The following is an 18,383-nucleotide window of genomic DNA, read 5'->3' as shown; positions in this document are numbered from 1 at the left end:
GACCCCCCGACCCCGAAACAGCACCCCGACCCCGACACGGCACCCTGACACCGATAGGACACCCCGACCCCCGACACCTCCCGAAAAGGTGTTCTTTGGCCTTCCAGAGGCCGATGGGGTCATATATTTGTGAATTATTAGTTAGGTCATATATTTTTCGATTTTGTTATGAAAAACATCATATATAATTGTGTTGATTGTGTAGTTTTAAATGTGCAGTTGTTTCATCACTGCGAGGTTTGGTGTTCGACAACCTCGCCGTGCGTTTGACGGGCTCTGCCCCTTCGTTCGTGGGTGAGCACAAATGACAAGTCCTCCTCCCCCATTAATTATTTGATCTATTCTGATGAAACTTGATAGCTAGCTATATATGTGTCTTCAATCATCAATATGTGTAACCAATATGTGTCTCCCGTTCGAAAGCGTCATAGTTATAAATATGCATGCATTTGCATATTTATAACCTTGATTCTTTCGAATTGTCCAACGCTATCCATGGACAGACCGAGTATGTGTAGATTGGGTTCGTTTTCCCTTATGCTTTGCTCCGGATCCGACGCATAAATTTCGTTAGTGCCTCCCCTGTTGTTCTCCGGGTACACATCCTCTTTGTTTATTGCAGAGACGTGTATCAGGAGAACAGCGGGGAGGTGCTGCCGAAATTTTGCGTCAGATCCGGAGCATAGCATGGGAAAATGAACCCAATCTATACATACACGGGTGGGATTAGGACCTATCATTACCTATTAGAGTGTAGGTTGCATGGACGTAATAAAATTGACAAAGTAGATCAACTGATGAATATATACATGGTGAATTACATATATAATTGTTTTGTGTCCAGTAGCTCTGAAAATCAAGATGAGTGACCGTGCATGGATGTATACCGGTCACACTGGTCAGAACAAATGGAGCACTGAATGGTTCACAAAAACCAAGGGGTTTGTGCAAGCCGCATTTGCAAATAGCCAAAAGAAAACCTGGTGCCCCTGTTTCCGGTGCGACAATTGGGAAAAGAAGACAGAGGCTAAAATGGGCAAACACCTGCAGAAGAGTGGTTTTACGCCCGATTATACGGTGTGGACATTTCATGGTGAGTCTTCCCAACGTGACCGAGCTGAGGTGGATCGTCGTTGCACCGATGAGCATGGTACCGGGATGGAAAACATGGTGCAAGACTATGATAATGCTCGGGATTCGGACGAGGAGATGGAGGAATCTGCAAAGGCCTTCAATGAAATGTTGGAGTCTTCAAAACGTCCGCTCCACGAGCACACTGAGCTTTGTCAGTTGGATGCCATCTCACAAGTAATGGCTCTGAAGGCTCAGTTCAACTTGGGCAGAGAATGCTATGACGCAATTATGACAGTATTTGGATGCTTTCTACCCCAAGGCCATGTAATGCCAGCAAACCTGTACCAGTCGGACAAAATCCTCCGTGCACTGAAGATGCCCTATGAGAAGATACATGCCTGTGAGAAAGGATGTGCCTTATTTAGGCTTGACTATGCGGACTTGAACTATTGTCCCATTTGCAAGTCTTCCAGGTATATTGTGGTAGACAACGGTATGGGTGAGAAGACACGGACCAAAATCCCCGTTAGTGTTCTTCGGTATATGCCAATCGTACCAAGACTTCAACGTCTTTTCATGGTCGAAGAGACGGCCAGACAGATGACATGGCACAAAACAGGCAAAAGAACCGAACTAGATGCAGATGGGAATCTGATGATGGTGCACACATCGGATGGTGTTGTGTGGAAAAAGTTTGATGAATTACATGCTGACAAAGCGGCAGATCCGAGGCATCCTCGAGTCGTCATCAGCACGGATGGGTTCAGTGTGTTTGGTATGACGGCAGCCCAATACAATTGTTGGCCCGTATTTGTCTATCCACTCAATCTCCCCCCGGACAGATTATGCAAAGAAAGAACATTTTCCTGACGTTGATAATTCCAGGACCCAACTATCTGGGGAAAAATATGAATGTGTACATGCAGCCGCTTAAGGACGAATTGCAAGAAGCCTGTGATAATGGGTTCAAGACATATGACGCCTTTAGCAAATGGAACTTCATAATGCGTGTCTGGTACATGTACTCGACGCATGACTTGCCGGCGTATGCGCTATTCGTCGTATGCGCTATTCGTTGGCTGGTGTGTGCATGGAAGGTTCCCGTGCCCCACATGCAAGGGAGCTCTTGAGTTTCGTTGGCTTCAGGCCGGTCGCAAGTTTTCTTGCTTCGACATGCATAGACAGTTCCTGGATCCTCGCCATAAGTTCAGGAAAGACAAGAAGAACTTCATCAGGGGTAGAGTTGTCAAAAACTCTACACCACCTGCATTGACAGGCCAATAGACCCTGGATCAATTAAACGCTCTCGAGCCAGATCCACAACGTCCAAGGTACTTCAAGGGGTATAATACTAGGCACGCGTGGACTCACAAAACATGCTTATGGGATCTGCCTTACTTCAAAGACCTCCTTTGCCCACACAACATCGATGTGATGCACACTGAGAAGAATATCGCCGAGGCACTTTTTGGTACATTGTTCGGCATAGATGGGAAGTCAAAGGATAATACTAAGGCTAGAGTCAATCTGGAGGAGCTATGTGATAGGCCATTACAAAACATGAAAGAACCGAAAGGAAAGCAGAACTGGACGAAGCCAAAGGCATGGTTCAATCTTGGAAGGCCAGCTATGAGGGAAATTCTCTTGTGGGTGCAACAGCAGTTGATGTTCCCCGACGGGTATGCAGCGAATCTAAAGAGGGGAGCGAATCTTGATAAACTGAAGATATTTGGTCTCAAGAGTCATGATTGGCACATATGGATTGAGCGGGTAATGCCGGTGATGTTGCGTGGCTTCATCCCTGAGGATGAATGGCTAGTACTGGCAGAACTCAGCTATTTCTTCCGTGTTCTTTGTGCGAAAGAACTATCGCCTGGCGTGCTAGAAGAAATGGAAGAGTTGGCGCCGGAGTTGATTTGCAAGTTAGAGAAGATCTTTCCACCGGGCTTCTTTAATCCAATGCAGCATTTGATTTTGCATCTCCCGACCGAGGCAAGATTGGGGGGGCCCGTGCAAAATCGTTGGTGCTACCCAACTGAGAGGATGCAGAAGACGCTTCAAGAAAAATGTAAAAATAAACGTAGAATTGAAGCATTGATGGCTGAGGCATTCATCATAGAGGAGGCGGCAAACTTCGTAACAGCGCACTACGAAGCCAAAAATCTTCATTTGCATAATCCGAAGCCTCGGTACAATGCTGACGAGCCTAAAAAGGGTGGATCCAACCTCAGCCTATTCAAAGGGAATCTCGCACCAGCTAGTGTTTCACATCCAGTATCTTTGGATAACGAAGAATGGCGGACCATTTCGTTGTATATCTTCAACAACCTGATAGAAGTGCGGCCGTACATCGAGTAAGTTCTCGGTACATTGTTTCGCAACTTCTATTTCCTTTGAACTGCTCTTATTCCTGGATATGTCATTACAGTCGATACGTCACCATATTCTCGTATGGAGCGGAGATCCAAAAGGATTCCGTTGAAGAGTATGAGCTTCTCGCAAAGCAAGGAGGCGGCTATCCCGGTTTCATCTCTTGGTTCAAACAAACGGTAATTTCTATTAGACAATTTCATTTCATTCGCTAATTTGTGCATAATGCAACAATCCTTTCATATTAAACTTGTAGGCTAATTCAGAGTCTATGGACGCCGAATTGAGACAAGTCGCTAATGGTTTTGACTATAAGGTCCGTTCATTTGACAAGTACGACATCAACGGGTATTGCTTTCATACGTATGGCAAAGAGCTATCTATGGCCGACTGAAAGTCTACAAATTGTTGTGTATCTGCTATCGGCGAAGGAGGTACCGAGTATTATGGGAGAGTTGAAGCAATTTATGAACTTCTGTTCTATGGTGAAAACCCACCGAATGTCGTAGTCTTCAAATGTTATTGGTTTCAGCCGAAGGAGACTAGAAGGACTCATGAACATATAGGGCTAGTTGAAATCAACCAAAGCACCCATTTAGATGTTCTTGATGTCTATATTACGGCTCAATAGGCGACCCAAGTATTCTATCTACCGTGGGCCTGCCAAACTAATCCAAATCTGAAAGGTTGGGATGTCGTTTATGAAGTGCCGCCACGTGCTAGACTTTATCCCCCAAAGGAAGAGGATTATGAACCTCATATTAACCCAGACACATATGAAGGAGAATTCTTCCAAGAGATACGTCTTTCCAAAAAGCGTTTCAAGAACCACTATACTTCACCCCAAAACATTGAAGTAGACAGCGACAATGAATCCGACATCACCCCAGAGGAGGAACAAGAAGAGCTGGAACAAGAAGAGGTTACTGCTGCGGATGACCTGTCAATGCTTGACCGATTACGTCAAGGTGGCCTTGCACATGTTGATGCCAATGAACCCTATGAGCCCATCATTGATTATAGTGATGATGATGATTATGCATTTATTGATGATACTGATCGAGATTATTAGTAGTGTCAGGTATTCAATTTTTTTATGTTGTACTTGATGATGATACACTTAAGTGATATACATATTATTATTCATGTCGGTACTTTTTTTATGTTGTACTAATTTCGTTTATTCTTTGTCATGGCAGGTGTTGAAAGATGGTGGGCGCTGGTCGGGAGCACGCCGAGGCCCCTTCTTCGTCGGCGCGTGGTCCGAGGTCTTCCATCCACACGCACCTCTCCGCCGAGCGTTGCTGGACAGTATGGCGACACCGCCGGGCCCTTCTTCGTCGACCGCGGTGCCCAGTAGGGGACGAGGTAAGAAGAAGAGAGGAGGTGGAGCACGTGGTCGCGGGAGAGGAGGTAGGGTGACTCTTACGGCGCCTTCCTTGCCGCCGCCCCCAGCTGTTTCACCCGAGCACGTGACTGCTAGGGTGGACTCATCTGAGGAGGAGGCTGCACGGACTCCGGTCCACGAGCCTCCGGTCCACGAGTCTTCGTCCCACGAGCCTCGGGTCGACGGGCCTTCGACCCACGAGACTTGGGCCCACGAGAGCCCGGAGGAGCACACGTCTGGATGGGGTACCTGGTCGGGTCAGGCAGAGGAGCCGAGTGGCCACGCTGATGATGGCGGGGAGCCGAGTGGCCATGCTGATGATGGCGGGGAGCCGACTGATGAGGAGGGGGGAGGGGGGCAACGTCTACCAGCGTGGTGCTACACGGCTCCCGTCCGTGCCGGCGACCCGCGAGCAGAGGTGGTTGATTTTCCCTGATGGGGAGAGGTAAGTTCATTTAATCTTTTTGTACCTTCTGCATTCATGTTTCTTCAAATAACTGATGTGTTGGCCTTGTCATGCTGCAGGGGTTGGGACCACCATGAAAGTGTCCGCCGGCCCAACTCCGTCCTTGGAGTTCTGATTTGGCAAAACTTCCCGGGGTTTGTCACGTTGCCTGGTGAGGGTCGGCTTCCAGAGGTTGGATTGACTTGGGAGCACTACTTGGCTGCCCCGGCCCCGCCGGGTGAGATTATCGACGGTGTCTTGTGCAAGACGAGGGCAGACGTCGTGATCAGAAAGTTCTGGGTAATTTCTCCTTTACACAATTAAAAATCTTCAACTAGCTAGTTATTAATTGTACTAATCAACATTGTCTCATTTGATTGCAGACATTCTACAGGTGTGAGGAGGGATACGAGGAGGAGGCGGATCATGTTATCCACAAGGAGTGCAAGCGCCTACTTCAGAACTTACGGCATGAGGTTCGGGTGCAGGCTATTCAAGACTACAACGCCGGGTGTGGTATCAAGAAGCCCAAGCAGGAGTGCCGCGATAAGTTCTTGAGTAAGGAGAAGTACATGAAGGTAATTCTTAAGGCCTTGTACTTACTTCCTTCATTTAGTAATTCATAGCCGTAGCGCTCAAGTTTCTATTTGCTAACTTAGGCCCCTCCGAGATGGTGTGCGGATCGGATGGATTGTTGGGAGGTGTTGGTCAATGCGTGGTGCTCAAAAGAATGGCTGGCCACCCACAAAGAGGCCAAGGACAAACGTGCCCAAATGGAAGGTGTGCCACACCACCAAGGCAGCTCCAACTTATTTCAGTACGGGTGGAACTGGGTATGTGGTTTGCTTCATGATTCATGCAATTCATTCATCATGCTAGCTTTAGCCCTTTAATTACTAATTTACTTTGTTTCTCTCTTTCAGGCACGCTACAATAAGGCGGATAAGGTGCCAGAGGTGTACGACCTGTATGCCATGGCCCACACTAGCCCTTACAAGAAGGTCAAGGCATTCTCTGCTTCTGACCTCGATGATCCAAAGAACTTCACCAACATCTCCGCCCACGACAAGCTCATGCAATATAGAGATCAGGGGAAGGCGAGGAAAGGGGAGGACTTTAACCCGAGCCAGGGTCCCATTGATTCAGAGCTGCTGATGATATCTGGTGGCGGGAGGTCCCATGGCTCCATAGCCATGGGAGATGGACTTATTTGTTGTCCTAGCACTCTCCCGGAGATCAAGGCGCGCCAGTCGAGCTCCGCTCCTGAGATAAGGCCTCATGAACGGCCAGTCCAACTCGCCTTCAAGGTTAGTTATACGTATTCAGCTATCTTTCTCCATTACATTGTGTGCGCTTCCATCAATGATTACGAATGGTCATGTGAGTGGTGTTGCAGGCTGCTATACAGAGTGAGAGAGATAGAACGGAGAAACTTCTGGCGGAGGCGGCGGAGAGGCAGCGGGAGTTGGAGGAGAGGACGACAAAGATGTTGGAGGAGGAGAGGGCACGGAATGACATGCAGGTAAGGGCCATGTACGAGCTCCTTGTGGTAAGTTTCTTTTGAAGATTACTTGCTAGTCTTAACATTTGAGTCTCATTACTAGCTAGTATGACTCTGTTGTGAAAACCAAATGTGCAGTCTGTGTGCGAGAAGTCCGGTCAGACCGCTCCGCCGATGCCAGTGATTGCTCCTGGGAGCACGGTGAGTTTAATTTGAATGGACATTACTTGCTAGTCTTAACATTTGAGTGTCATAATGCTAACGAGACATTGGAAATGATCTTTGGTGCAGCTTAACTCCAGAAACGCATCGCACGATCCTTCTCCAGCTACCGGCGTGAGCCAGCCCGCTCCTTCTCCAGCTACCAGCGTGAGCCAGCCCGCTCCTACACCTCCGTGATCACGGTTTCTCTAGTGTTTTGCTTAACAAATGCATAAAGACCTAGACTTAGCTTTATTTCCTCCAATATGCTTACCATAATGACCTAGAGTTAGCTTCTTTTCCTCCAAAATGACTTAATAAGCTTACTGACCTCATAAACCACCAATTCTACCTAAGTTAGCTCTAAAATGACTCATTTTACCTTAGTTAGCTTACAAGTGATCCAATTTATCCAAGTTAGCTCTAAAATGACCCATTTTACGTAGATTAGCTCCTAAATGATCCATTTTACCTACGTTAGCTTTAAAATGACCCATTTCACCTAGGTTAGCTCCAAAATGACCCATTTCACCTAGGTTAGCTCCAAAATGATCCATTTCACCTAAGTTAGCTCAAAAACGATCCATTTTACCTTAGTTAGCTCAAAAACGCGGCATTTCACCTTAGTTAGCTCATAAAAGACCCATTTCAACTAAGTTAGCTCCAAAATGATCAATTTCACCTAGGTTAGCTCATAAACGACCCATTTCACCTAGGTTACCTCATAAACGACCCATTTGACCTAGGTTAGCTCATAAATGACCCATTTCACCTAGTTTAGCTCATAAACAACCTATTTCACCTAGGTTAGCTCATAAACGACCCATTTCACCTAGGTTTTCTCATAAACGACTCATTTCACCTAACTTAGCTCATAAACGACCCATTTCACCTAGGTTTGCTCATAAACGACTCATTTCACCTAGGTTTGCTCATAAATGACCCATTTCACCTAGGTTTGCTCATAAACGACCCATTTCACCTAACTTAGCTCCAAAATGATCCATTTCACCTAGGATAGCTCATAAACTACCCATTTCACCTAGGTTAACACATAAACGATACATTTCACCTAAGTTAGCTAATATATGGCATATACTTCTTCTTCTAGTCTTCTTCTTCTATTCTTTTTCTTCTAGTCTAATTCTTCTTCTAGTCTTCTTTTTCTAACTTTCTTATTTGTCATTTTGCAGGTTTCATTCACTTCACAGAAGCCAGCTTCCTATGATGGATTGCTTGCTTTTTCCTGTTTTTTCCTTTGATGCACTTCTTGTATTCTGCTCGCTTGCTATGATGAAACTTTGCATATTGTAATATGTATGGATCGATGGAACTATGTGCAACCTACTATGTATGTATGGATGGATATATATGTGCTGGATATTTATTATGTTGGATATATATGTGCTGGATATTTATGTGATGGATATATATGTGTTGTGAAATATTTGTTGTGATAATTGTTGGATATAAGAAAAACAGAACAAAAAAGAGGCAGTGCAGGCTCTTTGCCGTCCGCGGCAGACGACAAAGACCCTTTTGCCGTCGGTTGCAGACGGCAAAGGGTGCACGTGGCGCCCACCTGTGCTTCCTAGGGATGGACCATTTGGCCAATTTGCCTACCGCGGCGGACGGCAAAGCCAAGCTGATGGCAAAGACTTTTCCTTTGCCGTCCGCTGGGCGGACGACAAAAAAGAGCGGGCGCTGACGTATAGCTGACGTCGTCTGGCGGACGGCAAAGAGGCGCTCAAATTTGCCATCCGCTGGCGGACGGCAAAGGCCGCCGTTAGCCGCCTAACAGAGTGACGCTGGCATACGTGCAACATTTTGCCGTCCCCCCTCTTTGCCGTCAGCCGCTGTAGGCAAAGGGCTCTTTGCCGTCCGCCATAAAAAGCCGACAGCAAAGGACCTGTTTGCCGACCCTATCTTTGCCGTCACTGTTTGCCGTCCACCGCGGACGGCAAAGTGCTTTGCCATCAGCCGTCCCTGCCTTTGCCGTCCGCCATGGCAGACGGCAAAGTACTAGATTCCTGTAGTGCCACCGGCTACTGTTCAACCACCCCTCCACCGTCTACTATTCATCCAGCCCTCCACACCATGGGGTCCTGTTCAACCACCCCTCCACGGGCACCCCTCCACCATCTACTCTTCATCCTGCCCTCCATACCACGGGGTCCTGTTCATCCACCCCTCGACGGGCACCCCTCCACCGTCTACTGTTCATCCAGCCCTCCACCACACCACGGGGTCCTGTTCATCCAGAGGCAACGCCACCGCTCACTGTTCATCCAACCCCCCCCCCAACACTCACTGTTCATCCCATCGATCGGCTTCAATTAGCAGCAGTAGCCAAGGAATTGCTTGATAGGGTTTAGTTAACAGCCATCGATCGATCGCTCGGGTTCAGTAACGCGTAGCCTGCAGTGCAATCGCTCGGGTTCAGTTAGAGCCCAACGCCTCGCTCTGGTTCAGTTAGAGCCAACGCCTTGCACACACGCGCGTACGTGTACGAGAGAAACACGCATCGCTCGGCCCCCGACCTCCCACAGTAACCGGGAACTCCCCGAAATTTTCCTCCCCCTCGCTTCTACCACAGTTTTTTCCGTCATGGACAGCCCAAAGAATGTCATGCAGCTGCGTCTCCGGACCGCCCAGGACGAAAAGCCCATTTCTATCATGATTTTTTGTCATAGAAGTAGGAGCCCACCACATCTATGATGATACCAGGTTTTGTCACAATTATCATCATAGAAGTGTCATATGTATGACAGAAAAAAATTCGTTCGGCCCAAAATGTCACGGATGTGTCTTTTTTTGTAGTGGTGGCCCGCGTCAGGAATGGCGCGACAGGCCTCGTGAGGACCGCTGGCAAGACCATCCTCGTGAGGGGGCCTGGAGGGACCAGCCTCATGAGGATCGCCCCCAAAGCAACGCCGGTCTTCCCCCGCTATCGCCACCAAGAAGGAACGATGATCATCATTAGGACAAGGGGGCTGGGGGCTTCCAGGAGCCGCATGCAATCGCCTGCATCTTGGGCGGCGCCCAGGCCCCAGCCTCTCAATACATCTTCAAACGGTTCGCTCGCCAGGTGAACGCGGCGCTCCCCAAGCTTGAGGTAGTGCGCCCACTCAAGTGGTCCCAGTGTGCCATCACTTTCAACTCAGCAGATCAGCTCAAGTGCTCGGCCACCACCGGCATCCTCCCGATGTTGTGTTCCCCAGCCATCAGCAATGTGTAGGTTACCAAGACCCTCATCGACGGTGGTGCAGGGCTCAACGTCCTATCCGTCAACATATTCGACAACCTCCAAGTGCCATACGAGCAGCTCCAGCCTACCAAACCTTTCTCAGGAGTGACCGATGGCTCCACCACACCGATTGGGCAGGTCCGCCTGCCTGTCACCTTCAACACACGCGACAACTACCGCACCGAGCTCATCGACTTCGACGTCGCCACATCCGCCTGCCGTACAACGCCATCCACGGGTATCCGGCCCTGGCCAATTTCATGGCGGTCACCCACCACGGCTACAACATCCTCAAGATGCCTGGAAGCGGTGGGGTCATCACGGTCCCATGTGAAGAAAGGGACGCGGTGTGCTCCCTCGAGCGCGCCTTCCAAGCTGCAGCATCGATAACCCCGACAGCAAAAGTGAGGGTCCTCCGGAGGCCATCCCCAAGAAGAAGAAGCTGCGTCGCGCAGGACCTCAGGAGGATGGCATCACGGCATGAGCCTCATCAGGATCAGCGCCCGTCCCAGGGGCGCCTCCCCCCATCGCATAGGAAGGCGCGCCCAGCACCCTCCTCAGGCAGGGCTCGGGGGCTCTCTTCTGGAGGGCCTCAGGCCTTGCCAACCTCACGAGGGAGGCGCTTGGGCACCACTTGGAGGTGTGCCACACGGCACGTTTTCCTTAGGAGAACGCAGGGCAAGGGGTACCCACCGCTCAGGAGTTCATCGCCAAGACCACACAGGAACTACAAGACGCAAGAGCCATGCGCGGCGACAGCCACTCACAGGGCGCAGCTCACCACCCAGGCGAGGGTGCTGAGCTGCATGTCTGCATCGACATCCCGGGGCTCAATGGGGTCGCGTCTCAGGAGCGCTTCTGGACTTCACGTGTGAGCCGTTAAGAGGGCCTACCACACAGCTACGTTCGCATGCCCCTCGACTTGCTGAGCGTGGCGTCGGCCGATCAGCACAACGTGGGGCGTGACCTGGCGGCTCAAGAGGCTAGGTACCGCGCCATCCTGGAGGAAATGGAGACGGTCTTTAGGGAGCCTCCTGAGCCCCCAAAGCCTCCCGAGGCTCAGGGCTCCGGTGGCTCATGAGGAGTCCTTTCTTCGACACACGCCTTTAGTTGCACCAACTCTGCTTCGTCTATAGAACCAGGTGACATCTTCCAAACTCGTTTAAGCTAGGAGCGCCCCTTGGGCTGCATTATTCCCAGGCCGTGTGGGTCCGCCCCTGCAGAGTGTATCCCTTTGGCTCATGTCTTTTAGCTTGACTTGCTGCGGGCGCCCTTCGGGTTGCATCATCCCCAAGCCGCTCGGGCCGGACCCGATGGCATGTATATTCCTGCATTTACCCAAGCTGATTTTCCTTCCCTACCTAACCTGCCTATGGTTATCACCTACTCGATGATCGCCTCCCACGGGGCCTCCTCATAGGCACGGCGCTGGTGCACGGGTCCGTCCCTTCCACGTCGACAAATCTGAGCGATCGAGGTCTAGCTCGTGGCACGCCCCACGCACGTCACCTCACCAGGCCCTCAGTGCCTTCACTTCATCCAGACCAACCAGCAGCAGGCTGACGGCTGTAACGGCAAACCATGTTCTTCTTGTGCCTGTTCACAGGGACCATGCAGGGAGGATAGCAGGCGGCAAGGCGAGTCTCATTTTCTCTCATGCAATTCACTTGCGCGTTAAAAGGGGGTCCTGAGCATCGCGACTCAGGAGCTCTTACTGGCTCTCCAGCCCTCACCCCCTGGCCTTGACCACGGCATCGCGACCTGGCATACCAGCGGCGGCTGAGCTCGCTCGAGGGCCGGGACCTGAGGACGCAGAGCACTAAGGAGAGCATGGGAGGAGGGAAACTTGTATGGGCCGGCCTGGCTATGCCGCACAAGTTGGCGCGCAGCCCCAGCGTAGCGTCAGGAATCGCCACGAAGTTCAGAAGATAAGTCTCGCCCTCGGATCAGCTAAATATTTGGTCCTTATGGACACTCATGCCTTGTCGCAATCCCGTTGCGGCCACATCAACTCCCTTTCTTCCCTTACCATGGCCGCTTGAGCGCTAAGGGGGACCTCCTTAGCATCGCGCCTCAGGGGCTCTTACTGGACCTCGGGCAGCACACCTCCTGGCCTTGACCACGGCACGCGACCTGGCATACCAGCGACGAATGTAGCCTGCCTGGGGACCGGGACCTGTCGGCGTAGAGCAAGAAGCTATTGCGAGGAAATAAAGAGGGGACCGAGCCTCAACGGGACGCGCGTTCATCAAATCTTCATAATAGGGAAGATAAGCACAAAAGACATTACATACCCTTACATGCCCCCACGGGGCGCTTCATGATTCTTCGCAGGAAACAAAAGCTAAAACTAATGAAGATCCTATCTACACCCCCCCCCCCCGTGGCAGACGCCATCATCAACAGTGGGCCACGGGAGGCCGGCGCCAACCCCATCCAGATCAGCGGCAGCGACGGCCGGACGTGGCAGCACCGCTCTGAGCGTGGCGAGAGCTCGGGGGCACGTAGCTGTCGTCGCTTGTCTCCGGAGTCTCGTAGAGCTCAGGAGAGCTGCTGGACTCCCAAGGGCTACTGCTGCTGGAGTGGTCGCGAGCGGAGCGCGCATCAGCCTCATGCTCCTCTCCGGAGCAGCACTCCAGGCGGCGGCCCTCAGCATCGAAGACCTTGAAGAAGAGCGTGGAGACGCCGTCGTACTAAAGGAGGATTGTGAGGGCGCCCCTCGCGCGGCAGACCCGCGCGATCTCACCCCAGCCACGAGTCATGAAGATCTTGCCGGTGGGGACCGCTTCGATCTCCGCTCCAGTAGCTGGAGTGCCGCAGTCGGCGTGCTGCAACCAGAGCTCGAGAGGCCCCCTCGGCGGCATCACGTCGGAGAAGAACCGCGGGAAGAGGATCCAAGAGCTTGGGGGCATCGGCTCCCACAGCACCAGCTTGCGCAAGGAGTCCGCGGCGTGGATTCCTGAAGCGATAGCGCACGGCGCTGGCGGCGCTGCTCGTCGCTCCGCCTTCCTGAGTCCTCGTCTTGGGCATACAGGTGTAGTGGATACCCTGGGGGAGGCCGCTCGCACCAAGGCCTCGCCACTAACTGCACCGCCGCTTCGTCACGGCGGTGGATCGCCCTTTTCTTCGGCGGAAGTGGCTCCAGGTCATCTCAGTGGGCCTTCCCCTTTTCTTCGGTGGAGAACCTTCTGATAGGTGCCATTGATGTTAGCAGCGGAGCAAGGAGGAAGAAGCAAGCGAGCAAGGAAGAGATGGGCAACGGGGGCTCAGCCCCCTCCCCGTTTATAGCAAGAGAAGGCCAACCGGCACCTCTCACGATCGCAGGTAATGATGGTTTCCCTTTCATGTCGTAGGGACTCGTCAAATCGTGCAGTCGCCGAGGCAGCATGGGGAAGCGGAGACGCCCACGTCCAATCAACCGCCACGCGTCAACTGAGGCCGCAGGCTTTTGGGGGTCCATGGTGCTCCGTACTTGACCCTTGGCTTCGCCACGAAGCCGAGCCAGAGTGCACCTTGGGCCCGGGGGCTACTGTCGGCGTTCTGGGAACGGGGGTCCCCAGACTTGCCTGCCTGCGGCCCATGGCGTGGCTAAGCCAGCAGGCCGTACGACCCATCTTCATCAACAAGGCATCCAAGACCCTCGCGAGGGGCCAAGCCTCACGAGGCGGACGACACAAGCTCCTCTAGAGTGGCCTAATCTGGCAAGCTCACGAGGAGCAGAGATATCAAGGCGAGGCAAACCTCACGAAGCTCTCGTGACGTGAGCCATGACGATCGACACCAGGCGGGTGCCAGCAAGCGCAGCGTCCTTATTTCCTCTTTGGTGCTAAGGAGGCCTGCGCAGGCGAGGACTACTGAGGCATCAGGCAAAGGTTGCCATTTTGGTGCAACAAGACCAAGACCAGAAGGACGGCAAGACGGAGGTCATCGTGGAGCCCAAGACAGCGTCACCACCAGAGCCTTCGCAGGCGGAGACCGCCTTTGTCAGGATAGCTTGTACTAGCTGTCCCCCTTCAAATTTGCCCGCCGTTGTTGGCTCCCTTCCCGCTCAATATTTGGGAAGAGGACCAGGGCCTCTATAAATAGAGTTAGCCGCCACCATGGACGACGACAGGGAGACAGAGAGACAGAGAGATAGAGAGAAAGGGAGAGCCTGAAGATCATCCCCACACACACCAGTTAGCCAAGAACACCTCGACCTCAGGAGGCTGTTCTTCCCATTGTATTATTCATCATCAACCCCAGAGGCAATCCACCACCACCACACTGGAGTAGGGTATTACACCACAACGGTGGCCCGAACCAGTATAAATCTTGTGTCTTTTTGTGTTGCGAGTTCGTCGAGTTCGTCCGCGAGATCTTAGCGAGCTAGGGCGTAGATCGGTGGGAGGAAAAGACTTCGTGTGCACCCCAATCTTCGAACCTTAAGGGTTTGCCGGAACCCAACATCCGACGGAAATAGGTCGGTGGAGCTGTGAGGGGCCCACGAGGGTGGGAGGCACGCCCTCCTACCTCGTGGCTCCCTCGCTGCTTCCTTGATGTCCACTCCAAGTCTCTTGGATCACGTTTGTTCCCAAAATATCCTTGTGAAGGTTTCATTCCATTTGGATTTCGTTTGATATTCCTTTTCTGTGAAACACTAAAATAGGCAAAAAAACAACAACTTGCACTGGGCTTTCGGTAATAGGTCACTCCCATAAATAATATAAAAACGTATATTAAAGCCCGTTAAACATCCAAAACAGATAATATAATAGCATGGAACAATCAAAAATTACAGATACGTTGGAGACATATCAAGCATCCCAAGCTTAATTCATGCTCATCCTCGACTAGGTAAATGATAAAAACAGAATTTTTGATGTGGAATGCTCCCTAACATAATTTTCAATGTAATTCTCTTTATTGTGGCCTGAATATTTAGATCCGAAAGATTCAAGATAAAAGTTTAATATTGACATAAAAATAATAATACTTCAAGCAGACTAACAAAGCAATTATGTCTTCTCAGAATAACATGGCCAAAGAAAGCTATCCCTACAAAATCATATAGTCTGGCTATGCTCTATCTTCATCACACAAAATATTTAAATCATGCACAACCCTGATATCAAGCCAAGCAATTGTTTCATACTTTTGATGTTCTCAAACTTTTTCAATCTTCATGCAATACATGAGCATGAGCCATGGATATAGCACTATAGGTGGAATACAATGGTGGTTGTGGAGAAGACAAAATGGAGAAGATAGTCTCACATCAACTAGGCGTATCAACGGGCTATGGAGATGCCCATCAATAGATATTAATGTGAGCGAGTAGGGATTGCCATGAAACATATGCACTAGAGCTATAGATGTATGAAAGATCAACAAAAGAAACTAAGTGTGTGTGCATCCAACATGCTTGCTCACGAAGACCTAGGGCATTTTGAGGAAGCCCATCATTGGAATATACAAGCCAAGTTTTATAATGAAAAATTCCCACTAGTATATTAATGTGATAACATAAGAGACTCTCTATCATGAAGATCATGGTGCTACTTTGAAGCACAAGTGTGGAAAAAGGATAGTAGCATTGCCCCTTCTCTCTTTTTCTCTCATTTTTTTGGGCCTTTTCTTTTTATGGCCTCTTTTTTCCGTCCAGAGTCTCATATAGACCTGTGGGGGAATCATAGTCTCCATCATCCTTTCCTCACTAGGACAATGCTCTAATGATGATGATCACCACACTTTTATTTACTTACAACTCAAGAATTACAACTCGATACTTAGAACAAAATATGACTCTACGTGAATGCCTCCGGCGGTGTACCGGGATGTGCAATGAATCAAGAGTGACATGTATGGAAAATTATGAATGGTGGCTTTGCCACAAATATGATGTCAACTACATGAACATGGAAAGCAATATGACAATGATGGAGTGTGTCATAATAAATGAAACGGTGGAAAGTTGCATGGCAATATATCTCGGAATGGCTACGGAAATGATATAATAGGTAGGTATGGTGGCTGTTTTGAGTAAGGTAAATGGTGGGTTCATGGTACCGGCGAAAGTTGCGTGGTACTAGAGAGGCTAGCAATGGTGGAAGGGTGATAGTGCGTATAATCCATGGACCCAACATTAGTCATAAAGAACTCACATACTTATTGCAAAAATCTATTAGTTATCGAAACGAATTATTACGCGCATGCTCCTAGGGGGATAGATTGGTAGGAAAAGACCACTGCTCTTCCCCAACCGCCACTCATAAGGAAGACAATCAAAAAATAAATCATGCTCCGACTTCATCACATAACGGTTCACCATACGTGCATGCTATGGGAATCACAAACTTTAACACAAGTATCTCTCAAATTCACAACTACTCAACTAGCATGACTCTAATATCACCATCTTCAATGCACTTTTTATGAAAGTTTTTTATCATACCCATCTTGAATGCATATCATATTAGGACTAATTTCATAACCAAAGCAAATTACCATGATTTTCTAAAAGACTCTCAAATAATATAAGTGAAGCATGAGAGATCAATAATTTCTACAAAATAAAACCACCACTGTGCTCTAAAAAGAAAATATAAGTGAAGCACTAGAGCAAAATTATCTAGCTCAAAGGATATAAGTGAAGCACATAGAGTATCCTAATAAATTCCAATTCATGTGTGTCTCTCCAAAAGGTGTGTACATCAAGGATGATTGTGGTAAACTAAAAATCAAAAACTCAAATCATACAAGACGCTCCAAGCAAAACACATATCATGTGGTGACTAAAAATATAACCTCAAGTAAAGTTACCGATAGACGAAGAAGAAAGAGGGGATGCCTTCCGGGGCATCCCCAAGCTTAGGCTTTTGGTTGTCCTTGGATTTTACCTTGGGGTGCCTTGGGAATCCCCAAGCTTAGGCTCTTGCCACTCCTTGTTCCAAAATCCATCAAATCTTTACCCAAAAACTTGAAAACTTCACAACACAAAACTCAACAGAAAATCTCATGAGCTCCGTTAGTATAAGAAAACAAATCACCACTTAAGGTACTGTATTAAACACATTCTTTATTTATATTAGTGTTAAACCTACTGTATTCCAACTTCTCTATGGTTCATATCCCCCGATACTAGCCATAGATTCATCAAAATAAGCAAACAACACACGAAAAACAGAAAAGTCTGTAGTAATATGTAGGTTTAGAATACTTCTGTAATACCAAAAATTATACCAAATTTGGACGTACTAAATAATTTGTATATTGATCTACTGCAGTTGGAATTGGTATTTTATCGCTCCCTGGTTAAAAATGAAAATTATTCTCGTGAGTGCATACTTTCTGTTTTTTTTAGCAAGATAAAACAACAATCATCCAAGAAGATCCTAAAGGCTTTACTGGGCACAAACACTAATTAAAACATAAAAAAACTCAATCATAACAGAGGATAGATGATTTATTTATTACTAAACAGGAACAAAAAGCAAGGAACAAAAATAAAATTGGGTTGCCTCCCAACCAGTGCTATCGTTTAACGGCCCTAGCTAGGCATAAAATCAAGAATAGATATAGGTATTACCATCTTTGGTGTTGGGAAAGAAAAGAGAAAATTTCTTATATATAGCATTTATCCTTCTATTTTGAGAAAGCACATGGCCATTAATGGTGGAAGAAAGATTAAGCACACTATGGAAATTTGCATCTAAGCTAGCCTTCATCTCTTTGATAGTTTCATTTTGATAAAAGCACAAAAGAGAGGTGAATTCAACCTTCTCACTCATGGGGTGGCCAAATATAATTTTCATCTTTTCATAGGTATCTATGGCATCCCCCTCAAGAATACCTTCTTCGAAAATAGAATCCAAAACTTGCTTGAATGAAGAGGGTAAGCCAACATAAAAGCTTTTTAGTTATATCTCAATTTGATATTGGGGCACATAGCTAGCTCAGATCCTTAATAACCTATCCCAAGTGTCTTTCAAAGACTCATCATGCAAATAACCAAAGATTCTGGGATCATCTTCATCGAAATTATCCAAACTCTCATTGATAAGCCCGGTAGGTCTTTCCATAGCATCATTATTTATGAGCTTAGAAAGGAAAGAGGGTCTATCCAAAGTGCTAGAACTCAGGAGAAAAGCCTTACCCCTTTTTGATTCGGCCATGGCGA

Source organism: Triticum dicoccoides, chromosome 7A (genome assembly GCF_002162155.2).
Source record: "Triticum dicoccoides isolate Atlit2015 ecotype Zavitan chromosome 7A, WEW_v2.0, whole genome shotgun sequence".
NCBI classification, from domain to species: Eukaryota; Viridiplantae; Streptophyta; class Magnoliopsida; order Poales; family Poaceae; genus Triticum; species Triticum dicoccoides.
Note: the sequence above shows the minus strand (reverse complement) of the source record.